This window comes from Coenobita brevimanus, chromosome 26 (genome assembly GCF_032717465.1).
Source record: "Coenobita brevimanus isolate Jiangsu-jjx chromosome 26, ASM3271746v2, whole genome shotgun sequence".
NCBI classification, from domain to species: Eukaryota; Metazoa; Arthropoda; class Malacostraca; order Decapoda; family Coenobitidae; genus Coenobita; species Coenobita brevimanus.
In genome coordinates this window covers 10591294-10609647 of record NC_136979.1, presented here as the reverse complement: position 1 = coordinate 10609647, position 18354 = coordinate 10591294, and the positions used below count along the sequence as shown (strand labels likewise).

At 42.4% G+C, this 18354-nt stretch overlaps 1 protein-coding gene across 1 annotated transcript in view; it reads left to right on the top strand.

Moving 5' to 3' along the window:
- LOC145393964 (uncharacterized) overlaps positions 1 to 18354 on the top strand; it is a 337089-nt gene that overhangs the window by 169429 nt on the left and 149306 nt on the right. The gene's annotated exons all lie outside the window — the stretch shown is intronic.

The window sequence follows — 18354 nt, the reverse complement described above, 5'->3', positions numbered from 1 at the left end:
CTTCTTGAATGTACAGATATTAACCGGAGATTGATAATGGGTGACAGAGTGACTTGGAGGCGTTTTGTCTGCGGCCACCCTTTGCGGGATTAGGGCGTCGGGCTATAGATAGATAGATATTGTGCTTGACATGAATCCTTAGGCAGTGGATATATATCTCCAGTATTGTCTTGCCTTACCATGGGTCTGTAGTAAACTTTGCAGCAAAATGATGAAATTCTCCTTCATGTTAAGGTGGATGTATTATAGCTCATCAGCTCTATCAGCAGTTGAACACCAATAACTAGAATTAAGGATATGCCCAAATAGGATGTGAGTGGGCGTGGGAAGGCTGGGGTGAAGGTGCAATGGCATGAGTGAACTCTGCAGTTGGAGTTTTATTTTTTCCAGTCCTCTTGCAGTGCAGTGTAATACGTCCTATCATTGTGCTTGGTGTGGGAACCATCTCCATTAGAGGGTGCAAGTGAAATATCGAATTTAAACTGTCCAATGTCTGTTTTCTGTAACTTCCAGTTATGTTTGAAAGTAGAAAAATTAAGCATCAGCTCTTCCCACCTGGATGTGTATTGGCTTGCATTGTTCCCTTCATCTTCCTGCTGCCTGTGGAACCACTTTCTTGGGTCACAGTGATGTAAAGCTTCATACCCACACCCACCTTCTGCTTTTCGATTCTTGTGTGGCTGTGGCCTAATTTCACACACTATGTTATCACACTGTAGAGTCAGGACATCATTTGAGAACCACATTTGCTCCTGAGTTGTTCTGTATTAAAGGTAGACGCTCACCATAACAGACCCCACTATACCTGATACCTGATTTATTGGACACCACGAAGCTTGCTTCATTGGCTGTAATGAACAGTGTCCATTAAATTGGGCACAGTGGGTCTCAATACACGTGTTTCCTACCCTTTTTACTCCATCCTGGCCTGAAGTTGAAATTGTCCACTGCCCATTGTAATTACTGAGTTGTAATAAGATTATAGTAATACTGTACTAGCAGTGAAAAAGTGCTATGAGAAGAATGTGAAATATGCTGCAAAAGGGCAAAATTATAGACCAAGTTGGTGTAAAATGGGTAAAGTTTACATTTTTACTACTAGCATGTGCTATTGTAGTGGTAGGTGGTGGCGACCATCATCCACTCACTTGATATAGTGCTGCCTACTTCTTCCTTAGCCTTTATCATTCTTTTTCAGTGTCTGTCCTCCTCTCTTCTGTTTTTTCCATCTTTCCTGTCTCTTCTTATTGCTTTCCTTTCCTTTATGGGTGGTTTTACATTGAGTGACAAGCCAAATGGTTTCCTTAAGCCAGGAAACCATTTACAATGCTGGGTGGTAACCATATAACCAAACCATATGTGCCCCCTATGTGTCAACAAGTGGGTTGGTGGAGGGTTAGTGCCCCTCCCCGTAAAACAAATACAGTAACTCAAAGTCAAATGGCCACCTCTTAAGGGAGTATGGTGTCTGGCAATAGATAGATAGATAGATGTGCTGTTGTACTTATTTATTTTCAACGAATTCCCACCTCATGGGGAGACCCACGGATGTAACAGACTGTTGGCTTTAACAGACCTGGCTTTCTGTCAATTACTCCATTAAAGTTAGGGTCTACTGTATCATTTTTGCTTACAGTTAGCATAGTATCACATGCACAAGATAGGGTGGACTCAAAACAATGAATCACACTATAATATAAAGGGGTGGAATCAAAAGGCACAATAGTTGGTTTTTGTACAAAAATGTATCCTTATATCTGCCTTATACATGAGAGCAAAAAGGGGGAAAACAGGTTCAAAATGCAAATTATCAAAGGGAAATGTGCAGTGGTGCTATACAATACAATCAGTGAGTTAATAAAAGAGAGGAAGAATACATGAACAAATCTGACTGAACACAGGACACTTTGACACATGAATAACTAGAGACTTAGAGGTAAGCTAGAGCTCCAGATGCCTGTAGGGCAGTAGCGTACTCACACTTGCATATCAGGGACGAGAGCAGGATGGCGTTTCTTAACTGAGGTTGGAGAGTGATTACAGGTAAGGGTGGAAGCTGTGTGGAGGCTGCTTGTAGTGTGGATTATAATGATGTGAGTTAACTATACAAGGGTGTAGTAAAAGGGTGTGTAAAAGAGTGTGACCAAAACGTGACTGTGTGTGTGTGAACCAAGTATTATGAGAATAAAGTGTGTGTGGAGAGCTTGCTGTCTGTGCCATTTATTCATTCCAACATCTCCCAAGCAACATGAGTAGGAGGAGTTCTCTGGTGGCACTGGAGGTGGCAATTGGTGAGGTCCAGGAATTAGGGGAGGAGCTAGGAGCTGAACCATGCCCTCTGTCACCATGAAGGTTGTGGGCCGCGGCATTTCTGATCGAGGGGGGGAGGGGAGCTGAGTCAGGCCCCAGAAGAGAACAGGTTTTCAGAGTAAAGGCAGGAGAGTTGTCAGACACAGCTTAAGTGGGTTAGTCTGGGGTGCCTTAATCCCATAATGATAGCTTGGTGGGGTTAATCCTGGCAGCTGCCACTCTGTCTCTCCATGCTTTATTCTCCCCATCTCTCTGTCTCTTCCATTCTCTGCTCAGGATGGGAGTTCAGCTTCCATTACACCTCCCAACCTGAGAAAGGGTTATGACGGGAGAAACTCGTCTGCTAAGAAACGTGGGACAGATAGTCTGCCATTTGGTTATCAGCTCCTTTAAGGGAATACTCCTGTAGGAATAGAACCCCTCTAATAAGACTCTGGTTCTTGTGCATCAAATTGGCTAAGAACTTAAGGGGATGATGATCGGCATACACTTGTAAAGGGGGTGATCCTGGATCAACATAGACAGCAAAATGCTGCAGTGCTAAGATAAGAGCTAATAGTCCTTTCTCTAAAGTGGAGTATGAACACTGAGTAGGGGTGAACTTTCTGCTAAAGTAAGATACTGGCATTACTATTCCTTGGTTACTGTCTTGCAATAGCACTGCACCAGCTGCAATACCACTAGTATCTACAGCTAATTTGAATTGCTTATCAGAGTTGGGAGCCTGTAGTACTGGTTTGTGGGACAAGATAGATTTAGCTTTGAGAAAGGATTCTTTGCAATTTTGACCCCAATTATCCCTGCTTGTCGTATGAGGTGCTAAAAGGGTTGGTGGTGGATTAGTGCCCCACGCTGTAAGAAGAACTAACTAAACAAGCGAACAAAGCGCCTTGGACCAGGGCGGACTATAAGTTGACGACCAAGGAATGGACAAAGGACATTCTAGGGATGGGAACGTGGAATGTGAGAGGAATGATTGATGAAGTGAAAGAGAGAGAGAGATTGTTCAGGTGCTTGAGGGTGCAAGAGTGGATGTATATGGATTGACTGAAACTAAATTGAAAGGTGAAAGGGTGAGAGAATGGGAGTATGGTTTAGGAATATGTGTGGGAATTAATGAGAATTAGAGGGCATGAGGAGCATGTCTGAAGATAGGCAAGAAGTGGAAGGAGAATATAAGAGAGTATGGAACAGTGGGTGCAAGGATTGTATGGGTGATGACAGTTCCAGAGTTGACCTGTTGCATAAATGAAGGATTAGGAGTAATGGTTAACTCTTGCATTAGAGAGTTGGACAAAAAAGGGATGAGAGTATTGCTAGATGGGTGCTACGCACCATCGTAGAGCTGGAGGGATGCAAGCAGACAGTTCAGAAAAGCAATGACCATGGAAGTAGCGATAGGAAAGAGATAAAAAGGCAACAGTGCGGCGAAGAGACAGAGGTTGAAGGGAGCCAGTAAGAGGAGGAGTTAATGAGACGAAAAGCCTTCGATTCCACTCTAATAAGAAGAGCTGTATGTGGGGAGCCTCCCTACACATGAGAGTTGTACTCCATACAGGGGTGAATAAATCCTGTGTATAAAGTTAACAACTGTGCAGGCGTAAAGAAGGTACGGAGTCGGCTTAACACACCTAATCTCTTGGAAGCAGATTTTACCAGAGATGTTATGTGATCTTTCCAAGACAAATCCCGAGCGAATGAAACCCCAAGCATGCTCAAGGATGATGCTGGATTGAGCTGGATATTATTAAATTTTAGTGGGCACCTCTGTGGACAACTTCACTGGGCTGACAGGTGCAAAAACCGAGTCTTAGATGCATTAAAAACAATAAGATTATTTTTACCCCAGTTAGATATACGAGCCAGGTCAGACATTAGGAGTGCCATAGCCTCATCCCTTGTTTGTTGAAGTAACTGCTTGGATGGATGTTGCGGGAACTAAATGGAAAGGTGAAGGGTGGAATCATCAGCATACGAGTGGATAGGGTTAGATGTACAACTTAGAAGATCGTTGATGAATAAAAGGAAGAGAGTTGGTGATAGGACTGAGCCCTGAGGAACACCACTGTTAATAGATCTAGGAGAAGAACGATGGCCGTCTACAACAGCAGCTATAGAATAACCAGAAAGGAAGCTGTAGATGAAGGCACAGATAGAAGGATAGAAACCATAAGAGTGCAATTTGGAAATTAAAGATTTGTGCCAGACACGTTTGAAAGTCTTTGAGATGTCACGTGCAATGGCAAAGCTTTCGCCAAAGTCCCGAAAGGAGGATGACCAGGAGTCTGAAAGGTAGGTGAGAAGATCGCCAGTGGAGCATCCCTGACAGAATCCACACTGACGATCAGAAAGAAGGTTGTGGTAAGAAAGATGCTTTAAAATTTTTCTGTTAAGAATAGACCCAAAAACTTTTGAGACTCAGGATGTTAAAGTAGTTGGACGATAGTTAGAGGGTTGAGAATGGTCATCCTTCTTTGGGACTGGCTGAATGAGAGCAAACTTCCAGCAAGAAGGAAAGGTACAAGTTGAAAGACAAAGGCGGAAGAGTTTACCTAGGCAGGGTGTAAGCACAGAAGCACAGTACTTGAGGACAACAGGAGGGACTCCATCAGGCCCATATGCCTTGTTAGTGCTGAGGCCAATGATGACAGAAAATACATCAGCTAAAGAGATTTTAATATCAGCCATGAGGAAGTCAGAGGGGGGAAGTGATGGAGGAACAGCACCAGAATCATCTAAGATGGAATTGGAGGAGAAAGTCTGAGCGAAGAGATTTGCTTTATCAGTAGATGAAATAGCTACAGAGCCATCAGAGTAGAAAAGAAGAGGGAAGGATGATGAGGTAAAGTTGTTAGGAAGGTTTTTGGTAAGGTGCCAGAAGGAGCAGGAAGAATTCAAGTTGGAGAGTTGAGAACATTTAGTGCGGATGAAATTATTTTTAGCAGAGCGAAGAACAGACAGCACGATTCCGGGCAGAAACATAAAAAAGATGTGATTCAGGATTGGGTTGGTGCTGGTACCTTTTGTAGGCCCTCTCCCTGTTGCGGACAGCATTAGAGCAGGCACGAATAAACCAAGGCTTTCTTGCATTACTCAAAGGATATGAGAAAGGAATATATGCTTCCATGCCTGAGAGAATAACCTCCGTAATGCGCAAGGCACACTGAGATGGCTCCTGGCCATGGAAGCAATAATCATTCCAGGGAAAATCAAAGAAGTACTGCCTGAAGGTCTCCTAGTCTGCAGCTCCAAAGTGCCACAGTCACCGTTTCTGTGGAAGGTTCACAGACTGTACTGGAGCGATAGCACAGGTTAAGGTAATAAGGTTGTGATCGGAGGAGCCTAGCAGGGAGAAAAGATTAACAGTGTAAGCAGAAGGATTAGTTGTAAAAAAGAGGTCAAGTATGTTGGAGCTCTTTCCAAGGTAGTCAGGGATACAGGTAAGGTGCTGCACAAGCTGCTCTAGGTCATTAAGGATAGAAAAGCTGTAGGCTTGTTCACCAGGTGGGTCAGTGAAAGGGTACAACAGGGAAGGAAGGTTGTTGGTTCACTGAAAGCAGTGATGAGAACTAGGTTAGGTGAGTATGGAAGTTAATCCACTACATGACAGTATTGTGATCCCTACCCTGATGTATGGAAGCTAGGCATGGACCTTGCTGAAGGGGAACAAGTCAAAAATGAGAGCAGTGGAAACTAATTCCCTGAGAGGAGCATGTGGAGTGACATGGAGGGACAGGTTGTCGAATGAAGAAGTGGAAGAACGTTGTGGGGTGGATGTGGATGTGGATGTGATTGAGAAAATTAGGAGAAATACACTGAGATAATTTGGACGTAGAGAGAATGGAGAATGAAAGACTGACTAAGAGGATGTATGCAGGTGAAGTGGAGGGAGGGAGGGAGAGGGAGGGGGAGACCAAGGATGAGGTAGAGGGATGGAGTTGAGAGGTATATGAGGGATGGGGGCCTGAATTGGGGGAAGGGTAGTCAAGTGGTGAGTGACAGAGCGACTTGGAGGCGTTTTGTCAGCGGCCACCCTTTGCGGGATTAGGGCGTCAGGCTATACATAGATAAATAGTCTTTCTTCAAAAGATGTGTAAGAGGAGCTACTAACACAGAGAAGTTTATTATGAATTTCCGATAATATCCTTTCATACCCAAGAATCTAAGGAGTTCTCTTTTATTCTTTGAATGGGGGAAATTGATGATTGCTGTGATTTTAGAATCGGGAGGGCTAACTTTTCCGTGGCCTGCATGATGGCCCAAATACTCCACTTGAGCCTTTACAAAGTCACACTTACTCAGATTCAAGACTAAGTTTGCATCAGACAACTTCTGCAGTGGAAACTATTTTCCCCCAGAGCAAGGTATCCTATGTCAGTGGTATGTGCGCTCCTTTCCTTTTTAAAATAGTTGTCCCTGTTGAAAGCAGAGGGAAATACCAGAGAGTGTGTATTACTAATTTGAGTGATTTTTTTTTTTTTTTAACCCAGAGAATTAGCTCTTGTTTCTGGTTAACAGTTCTTCTTATTAATAAATTAAATACTACTTCATTTAGCCTTTATGGGCAACTGTATTGTAAATATGTTTAAATAGAAATGTTCCAGTCTGCCTAAATGTACATGAATGGTAGGATGGCGTGGTATCCTGATGGAAAACAGAGGAAGGTCTAGCATATCTTGGTGTAGATAAAGTGAATATTTGGCTTTAGTTTTATTTAAAACTAAGATTAACTTGTTAAGTTGGATTTTCCTTGCAAATTTCATAAGGTAATTCGCTGTATTTAGACAGTTTTAATTAACTAATATTTGGCATCTCTGAATCCTGTGAGGGGAGAGAGAGTTGCCATTTCTCATTCTGTTCCTTAACCCCTATGCGCTGGATGACATGTATAACCGTTACGATTTTGGGCGCGAAGCAACACCGGTTGACGTGTACAGTATAGCCGCAAGCGTCTTCCTGCCACCCTTTGAATTTTAATTTATCCTTACTCATCAAAGGAACCACCTGGAGATATGGGGATACTTTCATTTGAAAGAGGAAGAGTTGGTGAGTCTTATGTACCTTTAGTTTTTTTTCCAGCTTCTATAGTTTGGCAGATACTGTATTAAGGTTTGAAGTAAGGGTATGTTTTCCAAAATCACGGATCCTCTGTAGGGAGGAGCGTGCGGCATCAAAAAAACCCTGGCTTGTAGGGGTCAAGCTTGTTCAAGCAGCATGCTGTATATAATTGCACTACAGGACGTTTGGAAAGTCCCAGACAAACTGACCTAGACCTCAAACCCGTCATTATCTGTTATTCTGACTTTATTTAGCTAAGTAACCCTTATGATTTGACTGAATCTGTGGGACAAGCTAGGATATCATCATCATCATCATCCAGACCTCCTTTCCCACCCAAGGGCAGGGTGAGAAGTAGCAATGTCCAGACAGCCCAAAATTGCCCAATCCAATGGGCCACTTTTCCATTCACTCATCATTCAAGCCCCAAGAATCCTGGCTCTATTGGATACGCCAAAAACATTCACCACGTTCTGTAGCTTCACATAACCGTATCCAACAGAGTCAATCCAGACGCTGCCACGTTAAAAAGGGGTGCCAAACATCCCTGATCATGCACTTCTCCTCACAAAATTCATCCAGCCAGCTCGATCTCCTGTCAGTTCCCTAGCCTCCGACTTCCAAACCTCTCTTCCTCACACATTCATCTACCATATCTCTCCTCCTTCTCCTTGGCCTACCTCGCCTCCGACTTCCAAACCTCTCTTCCTCACACATTCATCTACCATATCTCTCCTCCTTCTCCTTGGCCTACCTCGCCTCCTCCCTCCTTCGAATTCACTCAGATATACCTTCTTCACCACTCTATTGTTATCCATTCTCTCCACATGACCATACTATCTCAGTACACTCTCTTCAGTTCTGGTGTCCACCGACTTCCTCACTCTGCATCTTTCACAAATCACATTATTTCGTATCCTATCCACCCTCTGTACTCCACATACATTCCTCAGCAGTCCCATCTCCACTGCTCTTACTCTTGACGTTTCATTTTCATGCCACACCATTGTCTCATATCCATATGTTAAAGTTGGCACTAACACTCCTTCATGTAAGCCTCGTGCAGCTGCAACACTCAAGCCTCTGTTTCTTGTCAAGGCCTTCATGGCACCAGCTACTTTTCTTTCTTGTGTCACTCTACTTTCAACTTCTTTTGCACGTTTTCAAGCTAGGATATAAGGAGATAATTATGGGTGAGTTTGAGTATTGATTATACCCTATTTTTTCTAAGAGTTCTGTTATTTAAATTTAACATTATTAGGCTAATACTCATCAGAAGAGAGTAAAAAATTTCTGACATCTGCAGTAAGTTCTCTAATTGATGTAGGCATTCAGGACAGGAGGTACTAAATACATTGATGTCAACTGTGTAAGTGAGGCAGTTAGGGATATCTTTAGAGAGGTCATTCATGAGTCGTTGGAAGGTAGCAGAGGCATTCTTCATGCCGTAGGGCAAAACTGTACAGTTATTGTCCTACCACCGACAACAAAAGCTGAGATTTCTTGTGCCCCAGGAGTGAGAGGGACTTGCCAATAACCTTTCATTAAGTTAATCTTGGAGATGAGCTGTGCATTACCTATGGCATCCACACAGTCATCAATACGAGGAAGGGAGTAGGTGTCTGCTTTTGTGAGGGCATTCACCTTCCTGTAATCTATGCACAACCTATGTGACCCACTGGGCATAGGGTCAAGGACACCTGGAGAAGACCAGGGACACTGGTAAAGCTCAATCAGGCCTTGACGTAGCATGTAGTTGACCTCTACCTGGAACATGGACTGCTTTTGGGGGTTGACACGGTACGGCGGCAGCTTCACAGGGCATGCATCTCCCATATCGACATTGTGAATCACAGTCTCAGTCCAACCTGGCCTGTCACGGAAGACGTCTGGATACTTGCTAAGGAGAACAGTAAGGTGTTTTCAATGCTCAGCTGAGAGATGGAAAATCTGGTTAGACAAGGTAGCCCAAACCTATGGGTTATCTCTCCAGCTTGATGTCTCAACAGATGTCCAGCTGCATTCCTTGTTTATCTCCTTGTCTGTCTGACTCATTGATATCACACTTGCAGCACTTGCTTCGTCATTGTCTCAGCCGTGGTATTCCTTTAGCATGTTAACTTTATCCTTTTTGGTTATTTCTTTTTTTTTTTTTTTTTAATGCAAGGAAGAAAGAACCAAAGGCCAGGAGCCTGTAAACCATTCCTTCCAAGAAAAAAAAATTAAAAAATACAAAAGAGAGGCAAATTCAAGATCCGTTCATTGCGAGATACCTAGACACACTGCATTTGAAAGACTGGAGATCATAGGAAGTGAAAATACGGACAGAGGGAGACAGTTCCAGAGTTGACCTGTTGCATAATTGAAGGACTGGGAGTAATGGTTAACTCTTGCATTAGAGAGTTGGACAGAAAAGGTATGAGAGTTTGTTGCTAGACAGGTGTTACTTGCCCGTTGTAGAGGTGAAGGGATGCAACCAGACAGTTCAGAGGAGCAGTGACCATTGAAGTAGCGATAGAGGAGATAAAGATGCAACAATGTAATGAAGAGACAGAGGTTGAAGGGAGCCAGTAAGAGGAGGAGAGTTAATGAGATGAAAAGGCTTTGACTCCACGCTATTGAGAATTCCTGTATGTGGGGAGCCTCGACACACATGAGAGTTGTATTCTACACTGGCGAATAAAACCTGTGTATAAAGTCAACAACTGTGCAGGGGTAAAGAAGGTACACAGTCGGCTTAGCACACTTAATCCCTTGGAAGCAGACTTTACAAGAGATGTAATATGATCTACCAAGTTAAGTCCCAAGAGAATGAAACCCAAAGTATGTTTAAGGATGATGCATGATTAAGCTGACTCCGTTCCTTCTTTACCCCTGCACAATTGTTGACTCTATACAGGGGTTTTATCTGCCCCTGTGTGGAGTACAAATCTCATGTGTGGGGAGGCTCTCCACATACAGCTCTTCTCAGTAGGGTGGAGTCAAAGGCTTTTCACCACATTAACTCTCCTTCTCTTATTGACTCCCTTCAACCTCTGTCTCTTTGCCGCACTGTTGCATCTTTATCTCTTTTCTATCGCAACTTCAATGGTCACTGCTCCTCTGAATTGTCTGCATGCATTCCTCCACCTCTACAACGGGCATGTAGCACCTGTCTAGCAGCAAACTCTCATCCCTTTTCTGTCCAACTCTCTAATGCAAGAGTTAACCGTTACTCCCAGTCCTTCATTTATGCAACAGGTCAACTCTGGAACTGTCTCCCTCTGTCTGTATTTCCTGTTTCCTATGCTCTCCAGTCTTTCAAACGCAGTGTGTCCAGGCATCTCGAAATGAACGGATTTTAAATTTGGCTCTCTCTTGTATTTTGTTTTTCTCTTGGAAGGAACTGTTTTGCAGGCTCGTTGCCTTTGGTTCCTTCTTCCTCACATAAAAAAAAAAAAAGCTGGATATTATTAAACAATAGTGGGTACTCCTGTGGAAGATTTTGTCGGGTTGATAGGTGTAAAAACTGAGTCTTTGATGCATTAAAAACAACCTGATTATTTTTACCCCAGTCAGAGATACGAGCCAAGTCAGACATTAGGTGTGTCATAGCCTCATCCCTTGTCTGTTGATATAACTGCTGAGATGGACGTTGAGAGTTCCAGATGAAAAGGTGAAGGGTGGAATCATCAGTTTATGAGTGGATAGGGTTAGCTGTACATCTTAGAAGGTTATTGATGAATAAAAGGAAGAGAGTGGATGATAGTACAGAGCCCTGAGGAACACCACTGTTGATAGATCTAGGAGAACAGTGGCCGTTTACAACAGTAGCTATAGAACGATCAGAGGGGAAGCTATAGATGAAGGCACAGATAGAAGGATAGAAACCATAAGAGGGTTGTTTGGAAATTAAAGATTTATGCCAGACTCGATCGAAGCCTTTGAGATGTCAAGTGCAATGGCAAAACTTTCGCCATAGTCCTGAATGGAGGATGACCAGGAGTCTGAAAGGTAGGTGAGAAGACAGCCAGTGGAGTATCCCTGACAGAACCCATATGGACAATCAGAAAGAAGGTTATGATAGGAGAGTTGCTTTAAAATTTTTCTGTTAAGAATGGACTTGAAAACTTTTGAGACACAGGATGTTAAAGCAATTTGGCAATAGTCAGAGGGTTGGGAATGGTCACCCTTCTTTGGGACAGGGTGAATGAGAGCAAACCTCTTAAAGAAGGAAAGTTTCAAGTTCATAGACAAAAGCAAAATAGTTTACCTAGGCAGGGTGTAAGCACAAAAGCACGGTTCTTGAGGACAACAGGAGGGACCCCATCAGGCCCATATGCCTTGTTAGTATTGAGGCCCGTGACGGCAGAAAATACATCAGCTGAAGAAATTTTAATGTCAGCCATGAGGAAGTCAGAGGGGGGGGAAGTGATGGAGGAACAGCACTGGAATCGTCTAAGGTGCAGTTGGAGGAGAAAGTCTGAGCAAAGAGATTTGCTTTATCTGTAGAAGAAATAGCTACAGAGCCATCAGAGTAGAAAAGAGAAGGGACAGATGATGAGGTAAAGTTGTTAGAAAGATTTTTGGCAAGATACCAGAAGGAGCAGGAAGAATTTGAGTTGGAGAGTTCAGAGCATTTAGTGCGGATGAAATAATTTTTAGCAGAGCAAAGAACAGCCTTAGCATGATTCTGGCCAGAAACAAAAAAGATGTGATTCAGGAATGGGTTGGCGCTGGTACCTTTTATAGGCCCTCTCTTTGTTGTGGACAGCATTAGAACAGCGTGATTAAACCAAAGCTTCCTTTCATTAGTCAAAGGAAATGGGAAAGGAATGTATGTTTCCATGCTTGAGAGAATGACCTCCGTATTGTGCAAGGCACACTCAGATGGCTCCCGGCCATGGAAGCAATAATCATTCCAGGGAAAATCAAAGAAGTACTGCCTGAGGGCCTCCTAATCAGCAGCTCCATAGTGTCACAACTGACATTTCTTTGGAGGGTCTGCAGGCTGTACCGGAGCAATAGGACAGGATAAGGTAATAAGGTTGTGATCGGAGGAGCCCTACTGAGAGGATAGATTAACAGTTTAAGCAGAAGGATTAGTTGTAAGGAAGAGGTCAAGTGTGTTTGAACTCTTTCCAAGACAGTCAGGGTTACAGGTTGGGTGCTGTACAAGCTGCACAAGGTCATTAAGGATAGAAAAGATGTAGGCTTGTTTGCCAGGTGGATCAGTGAAAGGAGAGGATAGCTAAAAGTGGTGGTGAACATTGAAATCTCTCAGAATGGAGATTTCAGAGAAAGGAGAAATAGATAGTATGTGTTCCATCGTTGAAGTAAGATAGTTGAGGAATTTTTCATAGTCATTAGAATTAGGGGATAAGTAACAGTTCAGATATACAGGTACCTCTTGATTTCCATAAGTTTAAATTACACGTTTTTTAAAAACACGATTTAAAAATTCTGTCTTTTTGTTTACAATACAGTGCTCCCTCAACATCCACTGGGATTAGGTAACAGAGACACCTGCATATGTTAAAAAGCCGCGAATATCTGCTGCGCCCCTTAATAACACCCCTTGACCCCCCTTAACCCTTTGGCTGCATAGGCTGTGATGACAACATACTGACTGTGCTTATTGCGGAGAAATTTAAAAAAAGAATTGTAAGTTTCAACCTGTGTTTTAACCCACTTATCGTTAATCTTGAGAGCTAAAATTTTTGTCAGATGAATGTCAATCTTTCCACTATTGTTTGCAACAAACTGCATGTCCGTAGGCGTCCCAAGCATGGAGAACAATTTGAGAAAATACAAGGTGTGCTTTGACTGTCTGACGCAGGAAATAGCCCAGGGAGGTGAAAATTTTCACCAAACCACAAGATTTTTTCCATACAAAATAGGGTTACAGCCACATTACCTCATCACAGTAATTGCAATAATAATAATAATAAAACACTTGTAGCCAGTCTCCTATGATTTTGTTATGATATTCCAGTGTTTACGTTAGACTTTAGTGAAACAGTAACGATGTGAGGAAAATCATTACAAACTTTATCAAACTTCATGAATGACTTTTATTACCACATACTTTTATAAAGCTTATGGATATAATGTCATGAGTCATTTCATAGCATAACTGCACAGTTTGCAACCGCAGATAGCCTATGTTCAATAACTAGTGCGCTTAGCATCATGACTTCTCTGATTATCGCAAAAATATCACGAAATCATAGTGGTAGGTGTTGGCGACCATCATCCACTCACTTGATGTAGTGCTGCCTACTTCTTCATTAGTCTTTATCATTCTTTTTCTGTGCCTGCCCTCCTCTCTTCTTATTTCTCCCATCTTTCCTGTCACTTCTTATTGCTTTTCTTTCCTTTACAGGTGGCTTTACATTGAGTGACAAGCCAAATGGTTTCCTGTAAGCCAAGAAATCATTTACAACGCTGGGTGGTAACCATATAACCAAACCATACATGCTCCCTACGTGTCAACAAGTGGGTTGGTGGAGGGTTAGTGCCCCTCTCCGTAAAACAAGTAACTCAAAGTCAAACGGCCACCCCTTACGAGATTATGGCGTCTGGCAATAGATAGATAGATAGACTTGTATTTTATCACAGTAAATCACAATATAATATAAAGTAACACTTTTAGCCACTCTCGTATGATTTCCGTACGATTTGGGTGTGTATTTGCTTCGTATTATTTACGAGAGAGGGGGGGGAGGGCAGCAGACCGGTTTAGACCAGCTCATCGAGGGGTATGAGAGAGAGAGGGAGGGGTGGGAGGTCAGCAAACCGGTTTAGACCAGCTCATCAAGGGTGTATGTACGTCTACTATTATTTAGTACTAGAGTAATTGTCAGTGTTTAAAAGTTTAACCCCTGAAGTTGGAGTCACTCATCAACCAAATTAATTTTTCCCCATTAGTTATATGTATCAGTTAGTGCGATATCAAATAGTGCTCGCTTGCACATCCACCACATAGGTGCATTACTTGGGACCAAGGTGTCTTTACAAACAATACAGCAATAAGGGCAAGAAAAGCTATAATAACAGTTAAAATTTTCACTTTACCTGTTCTCGGCGATGGGAGGAGGGTCATCAGGTTCATCAAGCGTTTCAACCATTACAAGCTGATTTCCGATTAGCTAGTGACGAAGGCTCTTACACACAAAGCTTTGGTATGACTAACCAATCACAGAACTTTCCCCTTGTATCAACTGGTAAACACAACAAAGCCTTTCGCCGCCAAGAGCAGAGGAGAACATGGAAGAAAAGAAATACTCCCAGCCTGTCCTAACTTTTCCCTTGACGAAATAATGGCATTAATAAATGAAGTGGCCAAAAGGAAGTGTGTTATATTTGATTCACTGCATAATGCCATCACTAAAATAGCCATGAACTGTGCCTGGGATAATGTTACATTTGCAGTGAACAATGTCAGCAGAGTTCAACGAGATAAAATGCTTTAGTGAATACAGCCCCGGAACTGTATCCACCTGCGGATATTTAAAACTGTTTATGTTATATCCACCCACTGATATTTAAAACCGTATAGTTAAAAACGTGGATGTTAAGGGATGCCTGTATACGTTTTTCTTAAAATAACACAATTTAAGAAAAAGCAAAACCCGCGCCATGGGGCACTTCATTTTGCATCACCAGAGGTCTCACATTGTCAGTCAGAGCAGGAGACTGATTTGGATGAGTTATTGTAATGTCAGCTGCCTGTGCCTCTCCTCTCTACAGTATCTGTACAGTGTGTGTACATAATTCAGGTGTAATTAAAGGTATGGAATTATTGTATAGTATAACTGTTTTATTTGCCACATAGCACTATAGAAAGTTCACAGAGCCTAACTCCTTCACATAACATGTATCCTTGTGGGAAAATGATGTTTAAATTACATGAAATTCAAATTACACAACTTCTTCTGGAACACAATACTCATGTAAATCGAGAGGTACCTGTATTTAGTCAGAGAATGACAGGAAAGCTGAAGGCAGAGAGTAGAGAATTCAGAAGAATCAAATTCAAGAACACAAGAGCAAGATAAGTCGTTGCATACTTGTACACAACAGCCACCTTTGGCTTTGAAATGAGTATAGAGAAAGTAGGGTACAGTAAAGGGTTTGCTATCAGTTGCCTCAGGCAGCTGAATTTCACTTAAGAAGAGGTGGAGTTTAGAGGAGGAGAGGTGGTGCTTAACAGAGAGAAGATTAGAGGAAAGCTATGAATGTTGCGGAAATGAAGAAGAAGTGAGTCAGGTGGTGTAATTCCAGGCAGCTCGTTGAGTCATCACCGGAAGAGAGGCAAGTGGTGGGGGCATTTATGGCCCCCCCCCCCCTGGGACTCCGAGGCTTGGTTATTAGACGCCATTTTTCATTTCCAGTTTTGAAAAGGAAGTGTAATGTGCATGTAGTTTATTGACAGTTAGAGAAACTTGTATTGGAGAGCATGTTGGCCTACTCTCTGTGTTACTGAAACACTGAAAAATTTCAGCAAAGGGGGATGGTCAGGAATTAGTCCCAAGGTCTGATCAAACATGAGCTTCAGCTCTCCCTGTCTTCAGCTTTCCATCCACCTCCAGTGTACGGCCCAGCTCAACTGGTGCTACAGTCTTCTTCACAACCTGCTGGGCCTCCTCCAGTCTGGTGTCAGAATGACATAGTTAAACTCTCCAGTTCTCCTTTTTGTATGATAAGGGCCCAAGAAACTCATTTGCAATGGATGATCTGGTATTGGTAATAAGAACAATACTTTATCCCCTGGCTGGAACTGCCTACTTGCAGTTTTGTGAGAGTGGTCATACCACTTCTTCATTCGGGCACGAGAGGACTCCAGATTCTCTCGCGCTAGCTCCCTACATCATAATAGTCTTTCCTTGAACTTGGAAATATACTCTAGGAGATTAACTTGAAGGACGTCCTGGATCCACTGTTCTTTCACTAACTTAACCTGCCGCATGCCAGTGCCGTTTTAAAACGGTCTGACATAATTCCGTGGCCAGTGCCAGTTCCAGTTTAAAACGGTTTAAAATAAAAAAAACTTCACTGTGACTGCATTTTTCAAGATTCATGAGTAAAAATTGGCAGGCATGTAAGGTAACTGTTCCTCTACCATCCCCCAGGCTGTCAAGGCCGTACACTCACTCGCTCCCCCCCCCCCACACACTCGCTCTGCCTCATTCTGCCTGTGTGCCTTACCCAGTTCTGTACATAGTGAAGGCATTTTATAAATATTTTCATGTATGTGTAAGTTTTAAATATTTTCTTGTAAGTGTAAGGACTACATAGTGAAGTCAATTGTAAATACCTTCTTGTAAGTGCCAGGACTGTACGTAATGAAGTCAGGTTGTACCTATCTTCAAGTAAATATAATATAATGCATTCACAGTGAGAAACGCATGCAAATTATGATAGATGCTGAAGTAATAAGTAATCAGAAATGTGTACTGAACATTGCTATACCTTCCCAGCATAAATATCTGAGTATACCTTACATAGAAAACAGCTTTCTCTCGCGTATGTGGTGAGCGTGAGAGAGCGGCTATACCTGTACACAAGTATGCAGGACTCAATAAAACTCATTTCCGAGCTTCGGTGAGCATTTTAATGGCGAAATTCGTTGTTTCCACATCAAAATCTATCGTTTTAGCCAAAAAAAAAAAAAAAGGTCGAAAAACGGCCAGCACTGGGGTGACCTATAGGCCTAAAAATAGCCGGCACACGGCAGGTTAAGGGGACACCTCACCTCATAACCAAAAATAAATTCAAAAGGGAAGTAGCCTAGAGACTTGCTCAGTGTCTCTCTTGTTGTTAACACCAAGAAGGGTAAACATTGATCCCAGTCTTTTTCCTGCACTGATAGCATTGTCAACATTGCTTTAAGAGTTTGGTGATACAGATATACCCCGGTTTAACAGTGCAATTGCTTAGGTAAAAACCCATTGTTAGGGGGGGGTATCATATATCAGGGTAGATTTAACATGTCAAGTAATGGGATGCATTTTTCATCCTTGGGTTTCCCCCACCAACCAAGTCCAAAACCCACCAAATGAGCCCAAAAACAAGTTTGAAGCCAATCTAAATGGCCTAACATCTGTTAAAGAAGCTAACCTAAGCCTAACATCTGTAAATGACTCACTAAAACCAACAAATAAAATCTGAAAATCGTCAAATATAATTCTGGAAAAAATCAAGCTTAGCAAACTGTACCCCAAACTGACAATGTTCACCCCACCTATGGCTAAAACACATTAATCTAAGTCTAAAAACAGTTTATAAATCAACCTAAACACACAATTTTAGTCTAAAATATCATCAAAATAGTTTTTAAAAAAAGATAAAAACCCATCATTAAACTGGAGTTTGGCCATCGTTTGTTGAGGTATCGTGGTACAGCATTTCTACCTCCATCGTTAAACCAGGGTATCACATCTAGGGGTATCATATGTCGAGGTATACCTGTATCTCTCTGGAACTCCTTGACTTTGAGAGTTATAAGCAGTTGAAGTGATTTGGGAGATCCCTAGTTCTTCTAGAGACAGTTTGAATAGCTTGGAGGTGAAGTTGCTACCGTGGTCTGTCTGTACTTCCTCTGGGAGACCAAAGCGAGTGAAAAAGGTTAGGATCTCCCGTATCACTGCCTTAGCAGTGGGATGGTCTAAGAGCGATGGCCTCAACATATTGAGTGGACATGTCAATCAATATTAGGATGTATTTATCTAGTTGTGATATACAGGAAACAAGCTATGCTCATGGGGTCCCGTCTCTGTTTTTTAGTAAGTCAGATTTTCCTTTGAACTCATTTAAGTTTTTAGACTAGACGATCTCTTTGTCCAGGCCATTCCACAGGTGTATGTATCTATTTGGAAAACTATATTTCTTGATATCCCCCAAGCAACTTGGCTTTTTCGATTTCATTCCGTGTCCTCTTGTTACTTTCCCATCCCATACAAACAGGTCTTCTCTGTCAATTTTATCTACTCCCATCATGGCCCT